This window comes from Sceloporus occidentalis, unplaced genomic scaffold, assembly GCF_023333645.1.
Source record: "Sceloporus occidentalis isolate IW3139 unplaced genomic scaffold, rSceOcc1.0.p SCAF_360, whole genome shotgun sequence".
NCBI classification, from domain to species: Eukaryota; Metazoa; Chordata; class Lepidosauria; order Squamata; family Phrynosomatidae; genus Sceloporus; species Sceloporus occidentalis.
The window spans coordinates 27,675-42,407 of record NW_028317340.1 but is presented as its reverse complement, the minus strand read 5'-3'; the positions used below and the strand labels follow the sequence as shown (position 1 = coordinate 42,407).

The window sequence follows — 14,733 nt, the reverse complement described above, 5'->3', positions numbered from 1 at the left end:
AAGACAAATGAGCTGTACTTTATAAACCGTATGTTTAAATATTCTCATGGTGCAGCAGTTTACTGGCTATTAAAAAGCCTTTCCCATCCAATGTAGACTTGCTAGCAGACTTTTGTTGCATGCCGAAATAGCTCAGTTGGGAGAGCGTTAGACTGAAGATCCCTTGTTTAATCCCGGTTTTCGGCACACATGCTCGCTTGCTTTTGAAGAAGAATAGGCTGTACTTTGTAAGCCGGATGTTTAAATATTCCCATGGTGCAGCAGTTTACTGGCTGATAAACATTCTTTCCCGTCCCGTGTAGATTTGCTAGCAGCCTTTTCTTGCATGCCGAAATAACTCAGTTGGGAGAGCGTTAGACTAAAGGTCCTTGGTTCGATCCCAGGTTTCGGCACACCTGCTCGCTTATTTTTAAGAAGAATGAGCTGTACTTTGTAAGCCGGATGTTTAAATATTCTCATGGTGCAGCAATTTACTGGCTATTAAACAGGCTTCCCCATCCCATGTACTTTTGCTAGCAGATTTTTCTTGCAGCTTTTTCTTGCAGCTTTTTCTTGCTTTCCGAAATATGTCAGTTGGAAGAGCGTTGGACTGAACATCTGAAGGTCCCTGGTTCCATCCCGGTTTTCGGCACATGCTCACATGCTTTTTAAGACGAATGAGCTGTACTTTGTAAGCCGGATGTTTAAATACTCTCATGGTGCAGCAGTTTACTTGCTATTAAACAGACTTTCCCGTCCCGTGCAGATGTGCTAGCAGCATTTCCTCGCATGCCGAAATAGCTCAGTTGGGAGAGCGTTAGACTGAAGATCTAAAGGTCCCTGGTTCGATCCCGGATTTTGGCACACCTGCTCGCTTATTTTTAAGAAGAATGGGCTGTACTTTGTAAGCCGGATGTTTAAATATTCGCATGGTGCAGCAGTTTACTGGCTATTAAACAGGCTTCCCCATCCCGTGTAGACTTGCTAGCAGCCCTCTATTGCATGCCGAAATAGCTCAGTTGGGAGAGCGTTAGACTAAAGGTCCCTGGTTCGATCCCGGGTTTCGGCACACCTGCTCGCTTATTTTTAAGAAGAATGGGCTGTACTTTGTAAGCCGGATGTTTAAATATTCGCATGGTGCAGCAGTTTACTGGCTATTAAACAGGCTTCCCCATCCCATGTAGACTTGCTAGCAGCCCTCTATTGCATGCCGAAATAGCTCAGTTGGGAGAGCGTTAGACTGAAGATTTAAAGGTCCCTGGTTCGATCCCGGTTTTCGGCACACCTGCTCGCTTATTTTGAAGACGAATGAGCTGTACTCTGTAAGCCGGATGTTTAAATATTCGCATGGTGCAGCAGTTTACTGGCTATTAAACAGGCTTCCCCATACTCTCTATTAAACAGGCTTCCCCATCCCGTGTAGACTTGCTAGCAGCCCTCTATTGCATGTCGAAATAGCTCAGTTGGGAGAGCGTTAGACTGAAGATCTAAAGGTCCCTGGTTCGATCCCGGGTTTCGGCACACCTGCTTGCTTATTTTGAAGACGAATGAGCTGTACTTTGTAAGCCGGATGTTTAAATATTCTCATGGTGCAGCAATTTACTGGCTATTAAACAGGCTTCCCCATCCCATGTACTTTTGCTAGCAGCTTTTTCTTGCAGCTTTTTCTTGCATTCCGAAATATGTCAGTTGGGAGAGCGTTGGACTGAACATCTGAAGGTCCCTGGTTCCATCCCGGTTTTCGGCACATGCTCACATGCTTTTTAAGACGAATGAGCTGTACTGTGTAAGCCGGATGTTTAAATACTCTCATGGTGCAGCAGTTTACTTGCTATTAAACAGACTTTCCCGTCCCGTGCAGATTTGTTAGCAGCCTTTCCTTGCATGCCGAAATAGCTAAGTTGGGAGAGCGTTAGACTGAAGATCTAAAGGTCCCTGGTTCGATCCCGGGTTTCGGCACACCTGGTCGCTTATTTTGAAGACGAATGAGCTGTACTTTGTAAGCCGGATGTTTAAATATTCGCATGGTGCAGCAGTTTACTGGCTATTAAACAGGCTTCCCCATCCCGTGTAGACTTGCTAGCAGCTCTCTATTGCATGTCGAAATAGCTCAGTTGGGAGAGCGTTAGACTGAAGATCTAAAGGTCCCTGGTTCGATCCCGGGTTTCGGCACACCTGCTCGCTTATTTTGAAGACGAATGAGCTGTACTTTGTAAGCCGGATGTTTAAATATTCTCATGGTGCAGCAATTTACTGGCTATTAAACAGGCTTCCCCATCCCATGTACTTTTGCTAGCAGCTTTTTCTTGCAGCTTTTTCTTGCATTCCGAAATATGTCAGTTGGGAGAGCGTTGGACTGAACATCTGAAGGTCCCTGGTTCCATCCCGGTTTTCGGCACATGCTCACATGCTTTTTAAGACGAATGAGCTGTACTTTGTAAGCCGGATGTTTAAATACTCTCATGGTGCAGCAGTTTACTTGCTATTAAACAGACTTTCCCGTCCCGTGCAGATTTGTTAGCAGCCTTTCCTCGCATGCCGAAATAGCTCAGTTGGGAGAGCGTTAGACTGAAGATCTAAAGGTCCTTGGTTCAATCCCGGGTTTCGGCACACCTGCTCGCTTATTTTGAAGACGAATGAGCTGTACTTTGTAAGCCGGATGTTTAAATATTCGCATGGTGCAGCAATTTACTGGCTATTAAACAGGCTTCTCCATCCCATGTACTTTTGCTAGCAGCTTTTTCTAGCAGGCCGAAATAGCTCAGTTGGGAGAGCATTAGACTGAAGATCTAAAGGTCCCTGGTTCGATCCCGGATTTTGGCACACCTGCTCGCTTATTTTTAAGAAGAATGGGCTGTACTTTGTAAGCCGGATGTTTAAATATTCGCATGGTGCAGCAGTTTACTGGCTATTAAACAGGCTTCTCCATCCCATGTACTTTTGCTAGCAGCTTTTTCTAGCAGGCCGAAATAGCTCAGTTGGGAGAGCATTAGACTGAAGATCTAAAGGTCCCTGGTTCGATCCCGGATTTTGGCACACCTGCTCGCTTATTTTTAAGAAGAATGGGCTGTACTTTGTAAGCCGGATGTTTAAATATTCGCATGGTGCAGCAGTTTACTGGCTATTAAACAGGCTTCCCCATCCCGTGTAGACTTGCTAGCAAAGTTTTGTTGCATGCCGAAATAGCTCAGTTGGGAGAGCGTTAGACTGAAGATCTAAAGGTCCCTGGTTCGATCCCGGGTTTCGGCACACATGCTCACTTGCTTCTGAAGACAAATGAGCTGTACTTTGTAAGCTGTATGTTTAAATATTCTCATGGTGCTGCAGTTTACTGGCTATTAAAAAGCCCTCTATTGCATGCCGAAATAGCTCAGTTGGGAGAGCGTTAGACTAAAGGTCCCGGGTTTCGGCACACCTGCTCGCTTATTTTTAAGCCGGATGTTTAAATATTCGCATGGTGCAGCAGTTTACTGGCTATTAAACAGGCTTCCCCATCCCATGTAGACTTGCTAACAGCCATCTATTGCATGCCGTAATAGCTCAGTTGGGAGAGCGTTAGACTGAAGATCTAAAGGTCCCTGGTTCGATCCCGGGTTTCGGCAGACATGCTCACTTGCTTCTGAAGACGAATGAGCTGTACTTTGTAAGCCGTATGTTTAAATATTCTCATGGTGCAGCAGTTTACTGGCTATTACAAAGCCTTTCCCATCCAATGTAGACTTGCTAGCAGACTTTTGTTGCATGCCGAAATAGCTCAGTTGGGAGAGCGTTAGACTGAAGATCCCTTGTTTAATCCCGGTTTTCGGCACACATGCTCGCTTGCTTTTGAAGAAGAATAGGCTGTACTTTGTAAACCGGATGTTTAAATATTCCCATGGTGCAGCAGTTTACTGGCTGATAAACATTCTTTCCCATCCCATGTAGATTTGCTAGCAGCCTTTTCTAGCATGCCGAAATAACTCAGTTGGGAGAGCGTTAGACTAAAGGTCCTTGGTTCGATCCCAGGTTTCAGAACACCTGCTCGCTTATTTTTAAGAAGAATGGGCTGTACTTTGTAAGCCGGATGTTTAAATACTCTCATGGTGCAGCAGTTTACTTGCTATTAAACAGACTTTCCCGTCCCGTGCAGATTTGTTAGCAGCCTTCCCTTGCATGCCGAAATAGCTCAGTTGGGAGAGCGTTAGACTGAAGATCTAAAGGTCCCTGGTTCAATCCCGGGTTTCGGCACACCTGCTCGCTTATTTTTAAGAAGAATGGGCTGTACTTTGTAAGCCGGATGTTTAAATATTCTCATGGTGCAGCAATTTACTGGCTATTAAACAGGCTTCTCCATCCCATGTACTTTTGCTAGCAGCTTTTTCTAGCAGGCCGAAATAGCTCAGTTGGGAGAGCATTAGACTGAAGATCTAAAGGTCCCTGGTTCGATCCCGGATTTTGGCACACCTGCTCGCTTATTTTTAAGAAGAATGGGCTGTACTTTGTAAGCCGGATGTTTAAATATTCGCATGGTGCAGCAGTTTACTGGCTATTAAACAGGCTTCCCCATCCCGTGTAGACTTGCTAGCAAACTTTTGTTGCATGCCGAAATAGCTCAGTTGGGAGAGCGTTAGACTGAAGATTTAAAGGTCCCTGGTTCGATCCCGGGTTTCGGCACACATGCTCACTTGCTTCTGAAGACAAATGAGCTGTACTTTGTAAGCTGTATGTTTAAATATTCTCATGGTGCTGCAGTTTACTGGCTATTAAAAAGCCCTCTATTGCATGCCGAAATAGCTCAGTTGGGAGAGCGTTAGACTAAAGGTCCCGGGTTTCGGCACACCTGCTCGCTTATTTTTAAGCCGGATGTTTAAATATTCGCATGGTGCAGCAGTTTACTGGCTATTAAACAGGCTTCCCCATCCCATGTAGACTTGCTAACAGCCCTCTATTGCATGCCGTAATAGCTCAGTTGGGAGAGCGTTAGACTGAAGATCTAAAGGTCCCTGGTTCGATCCCGGGTTTCGGCAGACATGCTCACTTGCTTCTGAAGACGAATGAGCTGTACTTTGTAAGCCGTATGTTTAAATATTCTCATGGTGCAGCAGTTTACTGGCTATTACAAAGCCTTTCCCATCCAATGTAGACTTGCTAGCAGACTTTTGTTGCATGCCGAAATAGCTCAGTTGGGAGAGCGTTAGACTGAAGATCCCTTGTTTAATCCCGGTTTTCGGCACACATGCTCGCTTGCTTTTGAAGAAGAATAGGCTGTACTTTGTAAACCGGATGTTTAAATATTCCCATGGTGCAGCAGTTTACTGGCTGATAAACATTCTTTCCCATCCCATGTAGATTTGCTAGCAGCCTTTTCTAGCATGCCGAAATAACTCAGTTGGGAGAGCGTTAGACTAAAGGTCCTTGGTTCGATCCCAGGTTTCAGAACACCTGCTCGCTTATTTTTAAGAAGAATGGGCTGTACTTTGTAAGCCGGATGTTTAAATATTCTCACGGTGCAGCAATTTACTGGCTATTAAACAGGCTTCCCCATCCCATGTACTTTTGCTAACAGCTTTTTCTTGCAGGCCGTAATAGCTCAGTTGGGAGAGCGTTAGACTGAAGATCTCAAGGTCCCTGGTTCGATCTTGGATTTTGGCACACCTGCTCGCTTATTTTTAAGACGAATGAGCTGTACTTTGTAAGCCGGATGTTTAAATATTTGCATGGTGCAGCAGTTTACTGGCTATTAAACAGGCTTCCCCATCCCGTGTAGACTTGCTAGCAACCCTCTATTGCATGCCGAAATAGCTCAGTTGGGAGAGCGTTAGACTGAAGATCTAAAGGTCCCTGGTTCTATCCCGGGTTTCGGCACACCTGCTCGCTTATTTTTAAGAAGAATGAGCTGTACTTTGTAAGCCTGATGTTTAAATATTCTCATGGTGCAGCAGTTTACTGGCTATTAAACAGGCTTCCCCATCCCATGTACTTTTGCTAACAGCTTTTTCTTGCAGGCCGAAATAGCTCAGTTGGGAGAGCGTTAGACTGAAGATCTAAAGGTCCCTGGTTCAATCCCTGGTTTCGGCACACCTGCTCGCTTATTTTTAAGAAGAATGGGCTGTACTTTGTAAGCCGGATGTTTAAATATTCTCATGGTGCAGCAGTTTACTGGCTATTAAACAGGCTTCCCCATCCCATGTAGACTTGCTAGCAGCCCTCTATTGCATGCCGAAATAGCTCAGTTGGGAGAGCGTTAGACTGAAGATCTAAAGGTCCCTGGATCAATCCCGGGTTTCGGCACACCTGCTCGCTTATTTTTAAGAAGAATGGGCTGTACTTTGTAAGCCGGATGTTTAAATATTCTCATGGTGCAGCAATTTACTGGCTATTAAACAGGCTTCCCCATCCCATGTACTTTTGCTAACAGCTTTTTCTTGCAGGCCGTAATAGCTCAGTTGGGAGAGCGTTAGACTGAAGATCTAAAGGTCCCTGGTTCGGTCCCGGATTTTGGCACACCTGCTCGCTTATTTTTAAGAAGAATGGGCTGTACTTTGTAAGCCGGATGTTTAAATATTCGCATGGTGCAGCAGTTTACTGGCTATTAAACAGGCTTCCCCATCCCGTGTAGACTTGCTAGCAGCCCTCTATCGCATGCCGAAATAGCTCAGTTGGGAGAGCGTTAGACTAAAGGTCCTTGGTTCGATCCCGGGTTTCGGCACACCTGCTCGCTTATTTTTAAGAAGAATGGGCTGTACTTTGTAAGCCGGATGTTTAAATATTCGCATGGTGCAGCAGTTTACTGGCTATTAAACAGGCTTCCCCATCCCGTGTAGACTTGCTAGCAGCCCTCTATTGCATGCCGAAATAGCTCAGTTGGGAGAGCGTTAGACTGAAGATCTAAAGGTCCCTGGTTCGATCCCGGGTTTCGGCACACCTGCTCGCTTATTTTGAAGACGAATGAGCTGTACTCTGTAAGCCGGATGTTTAAATATTCGCATGGTGCAGCAGTTTACTGGCTATTAAACAGGCTTCCCCATCCCGTGTAGACTTGCTAGCAGCCCTCTATTGCATGCCGAAATAGCTCAGTTGGGAGAGCGTTAGACTGAAGATCTAAAGGTCCCTGGTTCGATCCCGGGTTTCGGCACACCTGCTCGCTTATTTTGAAGACGAATGAGCTGTACTTTGTAAGCCGGATGTTTAAATATTCGCATGGTGCAGCAGTTTACTGGCTATTAAAAAGCCTTTCCCATCCAATGTAGACTTGCTAGCAGACTTTTGTTGCATGCCGAAATAGCTCAGTTGGGAGAGCGTTAGACTGAAGATCTAAAGGTCCCTGGTTCGATCACGGATTTTGGCACACCTGCTCGCTTATTTTTAAGAAGAATGGGCTGTACTTTGTAAGCCGGATGTTTAAATATTCGCATGGTGTAGCAATTTACTGGCTATTGAACAGGCTTCCCCATCCCATGTACTTTTGCTAGCAGCTTTTTGTTGCAGGCCGAAATAGCTCAGTTGGGAGAGCGTTAGACTGAAGATCTAAAGGTCCCTGGTTCGATCACGGATTTTGGCACACCTGCTCGCTTATTTTTAAGAAGAATGGGCTGTACTTTGTAAGCCGGATGTTTAAATATTCGCATGGTGCAGCAGTTTACTGGCTATTAAACAGGCTTCCCCATCCCGTGTAGACTTGCTAGCAAACTTTTGTTGCATGCTGAAATAGCTCAGTTGGGAGAGCGTTAGACTGAAGATCTAAAGGTCCCTGGTTCGATCCCGGGTTTTGGCACACATGCTCACTTGCTTCTGAAGACAAATGAGCTGTACCTTGTAAGCTGTATGTTTAAATATTCTCATGGTGCAGCAGTTTACTGGCTATTAAAAAGCCCTCTATTGCATGCCGAAATAGCTCAGTTGGGAGAGCGTTAGACTAAAGGTCCCGGGTTTCGGCACACCTGCTCGCTTATATTTAAGCCGGATGTTTAAATATTCGCATGGTGCAGCAGTTTACTGGCTATTAAACAGGCTTCCCCATCCCATGTAGACTTGCTAGCAGCCCTCTATTGCATGCCGTAATAGCTCAGTTGGGAGAGCGTTAGACTGAAGATCTAAAGGTCCCTGGTTCAATCCCAGGTTTCGGCAGACATGCTCACTTGCTTCTGAAGACGAATGAGCTGTACTTTATAAGCCGTATGTTTAAATATTCTCATGGTGCAGCAGTTTACTGGCTATTACAAAGCCTTTCCCATCCAATGTAGACTTGCTAGCAGACTTTTGTTGCATGCCGAAATAGCTCAGTTGGGAGAGCGTTAGACTGAAGATCCCTTGTTTAATCCCGGTTTTCGGCACATATGCTCGCTTGCTTTTGAAGAAGAATAGGCTGTACTTTGTAAGCCGGATGTTTAAATATTCCCATGGTGCAGCAGTTTACTGGCTGATAAACATTCTTTCCCGTCCCGTGTAGATTTGCTAGCAGCCTTTTCTTGCATGTCGAAATAACCCAGTTGGGAGAGCGTTAGACTGAAGATCTAAAGGTTCCTGGTTTGATCCCGGGTTTCGGCACACCTGCTCGCTTATTTTTAAGAAGAATGAGCTGTACTTTGTAAGCCTGATGTTTAAATATTCTCATGGTGCAGCAGTTTACTGGCTATTAAACAGGCTTCCCCATCCCATGTACTTTTGCTAACAGCTTTTTCTTGCAGGCCAAAATAGCTCAGTTGGGAGAGCGTTAGACTGAAGATCTAAAGGTTCTTGGTTCTATCCCGGGTTTCAGCACACCTGCTCGCTTATTTTTAAGAAGAATGAGCTGTACTTTGTAAGCCAGATGTTTAAATATTCTCATGGTGCAGCAATTTACTGGCTATTATACAGGCTTCCCCATCCCATGTACTTTTGCTAGCAGCTTTTTCTTGCAGCTTTTTCTTGCTTTCCGAAATATGTCAGTTGGGAGAGCGTTGGACTGAACATCTGAAGGTCCCTGGTTCCATCCCGGTTTTCGGCACATGCTCACATGCTTTTTAAGACGAATGAGCTGTACTTTGTAAGCCGGATGTTTAAATATTCTCATGGTGCAGCAGTTTACTGGCTATTAAACAGGCTTCCCCATCCCATGTACTTTTGCTAACAGCTTTTTCTTGCAGGCCGAAATAGCTCAGTTGGGAGAGCGTTAGACTGAAGATCTAAAGGTCCTTGGTTCGATCCCGGATTTTGGCACACCTGCTCGCTTATTTTTAAGAAGAATGGGCTGTACTTTGTAAGCCGGATGTTTAAATATTCGCATGGTGCAGCAGTTTACTGGCTATTAAACAGGCTTCCCCATCCCATGTAGACATGCTAGCAGACCTCTATTGCATGCCGAAATAGCTCAGTTGGGAGAGCGTTAGACTGAAAATCTAAAGGTCCCTGTTTTGATCCCGGGTTTCGGCACACATGCTCACTTGCTTTTGAAGACGAATGAGCTGTACTTTGTAAGCCGTATGTTTAAATATTCTCATGGTGCAGCAGTTTACTGGCTATTAAAAAGCCTTTCCCATCCCGTGTAGACTTGCTAGCAGACCTTTGTTGCATGCCGAAATAGCTCAGTTGGGAGAGCGTTAGACTGAAGATCCCTGGTTCAATCCCGGTTTTCGGCACACATGCTTGCTTGCTTTTGAAGAAGAATAGGCTGTACTTTGTAAGCCGGATGTTTAAATATTCCCATGGTGCAGCAGTTTACTGGCTGATAAACATTCTTTCCCGTCCCGTGTAGATTTGCTAGCAGCCTTTTCTTCCATGCCGAAATAACTCAGTTGGGAGAGCGTTAGACTGAAGATCTAAAGGTCCCTGGTTCTATCCTGGGTTTCGGCACACCTGCTCGCTTATTTTTTTTTTTTTTTTATCAATTCCGTTTATTGCAAAGAGAACCACAACGGTACACAGTCACAAAGTGAGTGAACATACGATGAACACAGGTACAGACATACCCAGATATACAAAACATGATTTGAAACCACAGCAGAAGGCCATAGGCAAATAGGCATGCAATACAAAGTACCCGCAACCTTAGCGATAGAATGACACCGGGTAAGTAGTACAATATGCGGTTCAATTGAGAAAGCAAGAGCAGTGTATGCAAAGACCTATGAGAATCGGGTAGGTACTGGCAAGTTTCAAATGCACACCGCCTCAGCGCGTAAAACCACAGAATGTGAGGCATTGATCAGAACAAACAAACAATAAACGACAAAACGTGACGTGAGCGGCATCGACAATAATGACAAAAACGAAAGGAAAAAATCGAAAACAATAAGGGGTAAGTAATCAAAGGTGCAGGAGAGTGGGCATATGCAGAGTAGGGATAGCAGAACCCTCAGAGAGACGGCGGGGCATCCACACCCACTATGGCAGGGAACCTCGGAGACAGGAGGAAGGTCTTCCAATGAAACCAGCGCAGTTCATGCTTATGCGACAAGCCCTTAGAAGCCATAACCAGGGACTCCATCTGGCAAAGAAAGTTAACCTTTTGCACCCACAGCCTAATCGGAGGTGTGGAATGTGATCTCCAGAGCTGAGGAATCAGGGCCCTGGCTGCGTTCAAAAAGTGTAGGGTCAAGGAACGCTTATAGCGACCAATCGGAATGGGAGGGGCCTGTAAGAGAACCAGCTGAGGCGTCAACTGGTAGTCCGGGTCACAAACCTCCTTAATAATCGCAAGCACCCCAGACCAGAACGGGCGTACCCTGGGACAGTCCCACCAAATGTGAACATAGGAACCCGCAGACGACTCGCAGCGCCAGCACAACGCAGAAACCTGAGGCAAGAACTTATGGAGTTCCACAGGGACCCTGTACCACCTGGTGAGTATCTTAAACGCCAGTTCTTGCGTCTTACTAGAAATGGACCCCTTGTGTGTAAGGTAAGCAATGTTGCCCCACTCCTGATCCGAAAACCGAAGCCCCAACTCACTCTCCCAGAAGCTATAGTAATACGGTTTGGTCCTACAAGTGGTGTCCAGCAGGGCAGTATACAAAAGAGACAGAAGATGAGGGGTCTCCTTGCCAACATCACACAGAGATTCAAAGGTCGTGAGAGGACGCAGCACCCGGGGATCGCGGAGCAAGCCTGAAACAAAATGCCTAAGTTGGACATAAAAAAAATTAAAGTGCTTAGGAACAGGACGGAGTTTGCAAAGGTCAAGGAGCGGGCGCAAAGAGGAACCCGCGAGGACATGATGCAGCCGGAGTACAGACGACCCGGCAGGCAACAATGCCCCCAGGTGTGCCAGAGACAAACCCGGGGCAAAAGCCGGGTTATGCGAGACAGGCGTGAGGGGACCAGGATGAGTAAGGAGATGACCCCTGGATAGGACTCTCCCAAGAACCCTCAAGGTAGGTGAGACGGTAGGGTGACGCGGAATATGCAGGTGGCGAGACGGCTCAGGAATCCAAGGGACAACTGAGATATGTGGGGCAAAAATCGAATGCTCCATAACAACCCAGAGTTTAGGCGCAAAGATGGACCACTCTACAAGCCGCCGGAGATGGGAGGCCATCCAATAAAGCTCAATGTTAGGGAGCCCCACACCACCCGACAACTTCGGTCTAGTCAAATGAGAGTAAGAGAGCCTCTCCCCTCCAAACATATCCAGTAAAAAGCCTCTGGCAGGCCCTAAAGAACGACCTCGGCAAGAAAATGGGGAGGGTCTGGATGGGATAGAGTAACCTAGGGAGGACATTCATTTTAAGGACCCCCATTCGACCAAACCAGGAGAGATGGGGGAACGACCATCTCCTCAAGTCAGAATCAATGGAGCGGAGGAGTCTGATGAAATTAAGAGAGGCGAGGTCGGAAAGGTCAGGGGAAAAAAGAAGACCAAGGTATTTAATATGATCGGAACGCCAATGAAAGGGGAAGGAAGCAGAACAGTGGACACGGAGCGATTCGTCTACATTAAGACCCAGGACGTCTGACTTTTGAAGGTTTATCTTATAATTAGAGAGGGTCTGGAACGCGCGCAATTCAGCAAGCAGGTGAGAAATGGACCTAAGTGGATCTTGTATGAAGCAGAGCACATCATCTGCATAGGCCAAAACTTTATGATCAACGCCCCCTATCCGCAAGCCCAAGATGTTGGGGTTAAGACGTATAGCAGTAAGCAGCGGCTCCATGGACAAAATAAACAATAAAGGGGAGAGGGGGCATCCCTGACGGGTGCCATTCGACAGGGCGACCCGGCCCGAAAGGACACCATTCACTCTAACCTGGGCCGACGGATTGGTGTACAAGGACCCAACGAGGGACATGTAAACGGGACCAAGACCCACCTTAGCCAGCACCGCAAATAGGAAGGGCCAGGCCACCCTGTCAAAGGCCTTTTCCGCGTCCATAGATAGTAAAACAGAGGGAGTTTTATGGTATTGAGAGTACGCCATGAGATTAAGTAGACGAATCGTATTATCCCGTGCCTCCCTGCCAGGAACAAAGCCCACCTGGTCAAGGTGGACAAGGGAGGGAATCAGGGGCTGGAGCCGAAGCGCAAGTATCTTGGCCAGCAGCTTCAGATCGGTATTTATGAGCGAAATTGGCCGATAGCTGCCACAACATTCATTATCCCTACCAGGCTTGGGGACCACAGTGATCACAGCAGTGTTGGAAGAAGGGTGTAAAGGGGATCCATCAGACAGAACCCCGAAGAGCTTCAACAAATGCGGGCCTAATACAGGGAAGAATTTGCGGTAATAGACCGGGGAGAAACCATCCGGCCCCGGGCATTTGCCCCGCGGCAGGAGCTTCAGGGCCTGATCCACCTCCTCCAAGGTAATAGGGGCGTCCAATGCCGCCCTATCGTCCCTAGAAATACGGAGCCTCTGATATTTAGATAAATATGCATCTATGGCATCACGAACGGAGCTGTCCGAAGAGGACGGCAGGTTGTACAACTCTTGATAAAAGGATCGAAAACATTGAGCGATTCGCTCAGAATGGTAATGGAGGGTCCCCTGCGCGTCACGGATTTTAGGTATATACGTGGCCGAGCGTTTATGTCGAAGAGCTCTGGCCAGGGACTTACCGGGCTTATCCCCTAGCTCAAAAAAGTGCTTCCTCAGTAGCAGGAAGTTACGCTTAACTTTATCATTTAAAAGGGTAGCCAGGTGGTCGCGAAGTGCCTGCAATTGGAGAAGGAGAGCAGCATCCCCAGTGCGCTTATGGCGCAGCTCCAGTTGGGCAATGCGCTGGTTAAGACTTAAAATAGAAGCCAATTCCAACCTCTTGTACCGAGAACCCAATTTGATCAGGTGGCCCCGAATGACCGCCTTATGGGCCTCCCACACAGTAGGGAAGGGGGTGTCAGGGGAAATGTTTTCCTGGAAGTAGGCACAAAGATGACCGGACAGGTCCGCAACATCCTGAGGATTCCCCAGAAGGTTGTCATTCAGGCGCCAAGACCAAAGTCTTGACAGGGGCATGATCACTTAAGGATTGGATACCAATGTCTGTCTTAAAAAGAAGGGACAGGTGATGGTGGGAGAGAAAAAACATATCAATTCTGGTGTAGCGTTTATGCAGAGCAGAAAAGTAAGTATAATCACGATCCCGGGGATGCTGCGCCCTCCACACGTCCACCAACTGGCCAAGGTGCAAATGCCTCTTAACCTTATTAATGCTAGAAAAGGAAATGTGAGAAGTCGAGGCAGAGCAATCCATGGCAGGATTTAGGACCATATTGAAGTCGCCCCCCAGGACCGTGAGGCCCTCCTGAAAGGCAGACAACTTAGTTAAAACTCGCACTATGAACGCAGCTTGATTCTGGTTTGGGGCATAGAGGTTAGCCAAGGTGACCTTTTGTTGACCAATAAAACATTTAATAAACAGACAGCGTCCCTCAGGGTCCCGCCATACCTCCAGCTCCTTAAAGGGAATGTCTTTGTGAATCAAGATAGCGACTCCTTTAGTTTTGGAGTCCGGACTACTGGCGAAGTAGACCGAGTGGAAATATCTATCAGACAACTTAAACTGTTTGGAGGCCAGAAAGTGCGTTTCTTGAATGTAAGCAATCTTAGTTTTCAGGGAGCGTAAGACATATAACAATTTGGAACGCTGCTGCGGCTTATTGAGCCCCCTAACATTGAGAGACGTAAAACGGATCAACTCAGGAGACATGGAGAGAATGACAGGGACCCCTCAGTAATGACGTCGACACCGCTCAACAAAAAAAGGGTGAGGAGAAAACAGAAACAAAATAACAAATAACCAAACCAAGACGAAGCAATCGTCAAATGCAATCGCATTGAAGAATGAGCCAGTAGATCGAAAAGACGATCCAAGACCAGGACCACCAGGCAAGACGCCCGGGGACGGCAGGCTCCGGCAGGGCAGCAGCGGCCAACAAACAAACCAAGAGTAATCATAATAAAAAAAAAAAACAACACACATTCAGAGCTGATACCCTCATGAAAATATAAAATAGGAACCACCGAACAGGGGAACCGAGGGAAAAAAAAAAAAAAAAAAAAAAAAAATTCGTAGTGTAGTGTGGTGCGAGTAGAGTACTGCAACCGCCAGTAGGGGGCAGTACATACGTGACGGAAGCGTGAAGGACCAGAAATATGGCCCAAGGGCACTAAAGTGTATAGGGAGACATAAGTAGGACAGAACACAATCATGTAAACAAAGCGAGAGAAAGGATTAAACTAAAAAGGTAAACAAAACAAATATAAATCAAATAAATAAAAAGAAGAGGGCACCCATACAGGGAGGACAAAAAGACCTCCACGGCAACATGAGACGCAACATACCCCCACAGGGGTGCAG

The 14,733-nt window shown here is 46.5% G+C and overlaps 14 non-coding genes across 14 annotated transcripts; all 14 read left to right on the top strand.

Annotated features, from left to right (window-relative positions):
• Positions 1-1,427: 1,427 nt before the first annotated feature.
• Positions 1,428-1,500, top strand: TRNAF-GAA (transfer RNA phenylalanine (anticodon GAA)). Its single transcript has one exon. It is a non-coding gene; the product is annotated as a tRNA-Phe (tRNA).
• Positions 1,501-2,078: 578 nt separating this feature from the next.
• TRNAF-GAA (transfer RNA phenylalanine (anticodon GAA)) lies at positions 2,079-2,151 on the top strand. The gene has a single exon. It is a non-coding gene; the product is annotated as a tRNA-Phe (tRNA).
• Positions 2,152-2,516: 365 nt separating this feature from the next.
• TRNAF-GAA (transfer RNA phenylalanine (anticodon GAA)) lies at positions 2,517-2,589 on the top strand. The gene has a single exon. It is a non-coding gene; the product is annotated as a tRNA-Phe (tRNA).
• A 566-nt stretch (positions 2,590-3,155) lies between these two features.
• TRNAF-GAA (transfer RNA phenylalanine (anticodon GAA)) lies at positions 3,156-3,228 on the top strand. The gene has a single exon. It is a non-coding gene; the product is annotated as a tRNA-Phe (tRNA).
• A 280-nt stretch (positions 3,229-3,508) lies between these two features.
• On the top strand, positions 3,509-3,581 carry TRNAF-GAA (transfer RNA phenylalanine (anticodon GAA)). Its single transcript has one exon. It is a non-coding gene; the product is annotated as a tRNA-Phe (tRNA).
• Positions 3,582-4,133: 552 nt separating this feature from the next.
• On the top strand, positions 4,134-4,206 carry TRNAF-GAA (transfer RNA phenylalanine (anticodon GAA)). Its single transcript has one exon. It is a non-coding gene; the product is annotated as a tRNA-Phe (tRNA).
• Positions 4,207-4,559: 353 nt separating this feature from the next.
• Positions 4,560-4,632, top strand: TRNAF-GAA (transfer RNA phenylalanine (anticodon GAA)). Its single transcript has one exon. It is a non-coding gene; the product is annotated as a tRNA-Phe (tRNA).
• Positions 4,633-4,912: 280 nt separating this feature from the next.
• Positions 4,913-4,985, top strand: TRNAF-GAA (transfer RNA phenylalanine (anticodon GAA)). Its single transcript has one exon. It is a non-coding gene; the product is annotated as a tRNA-Phe (tRNA).
• A 978-nt stretch (positions 4,986-5,963) lies between these two features.
• TRNAF-GAA (transfer RNA phenylalanine (anticodon GAA)) lies at positions 5,964-6,036 on the top strand. The gene has a single exon. It is a non-coding gene; the product is annotated as a tRNA-Phe (tRNA).
• Positions 6,037-6,176: 140 nt separating this feature from the next.
• Positions 6,177-6,249, top strand: TRNAF-GAA (transfer RNA phenylalanine (anticodon GAA)). Its single transcript has one exon. It is a non-coding gene; the product is annotated as a tRNA-Phe (tRNA).
• Positions 6,250-6,807: 558 nt separating this feature from the next.
• TRNAF-GAA (transfer RNA phenylalanine (anticodon GAA)) lies at positions 6,808-6,880 on the top strand. Its single transcript has one exon. It is a non-coding gene; the product is annotated as a tRNA-Phe (tRNA).
• Positions 6,881-7,020: 140 nt separating this feature from the next.
• TRNAF-GAA (transfer RNA phenylalanine (anticodon GAA)) lies at positions 7,021-7,093 on the top strand. Its single transcript has one exon. It is a non-coding gene; the product is annotated as a tRNA-Phe (tRNA).
• A 566-nt stretch (positions 7,094-7,659) lies between these two features.
• Positions 7,660-7,732, top strand: TRNAF-GAA (transfer RNA phenylalanine (anticodon GAA)). The gene has a single exon. It is a non-coding gene; the product is annotated as a tRNA-Phe (tRNA).
• A 280-nt stretch (positions 7,733-8,012) lies between these two features.
• TRNAF-GAA (transfer RNA phenylalanine (anticodon GAA)) lies at positions 8,013-8,085 on the top strand. The gene has a single exon. It is a non-coding gene; the product is annotated as a tRNA-Phe (tRNA).
• Positions 8,086-14,733: the final 6,648 nt, after the last annotated feature.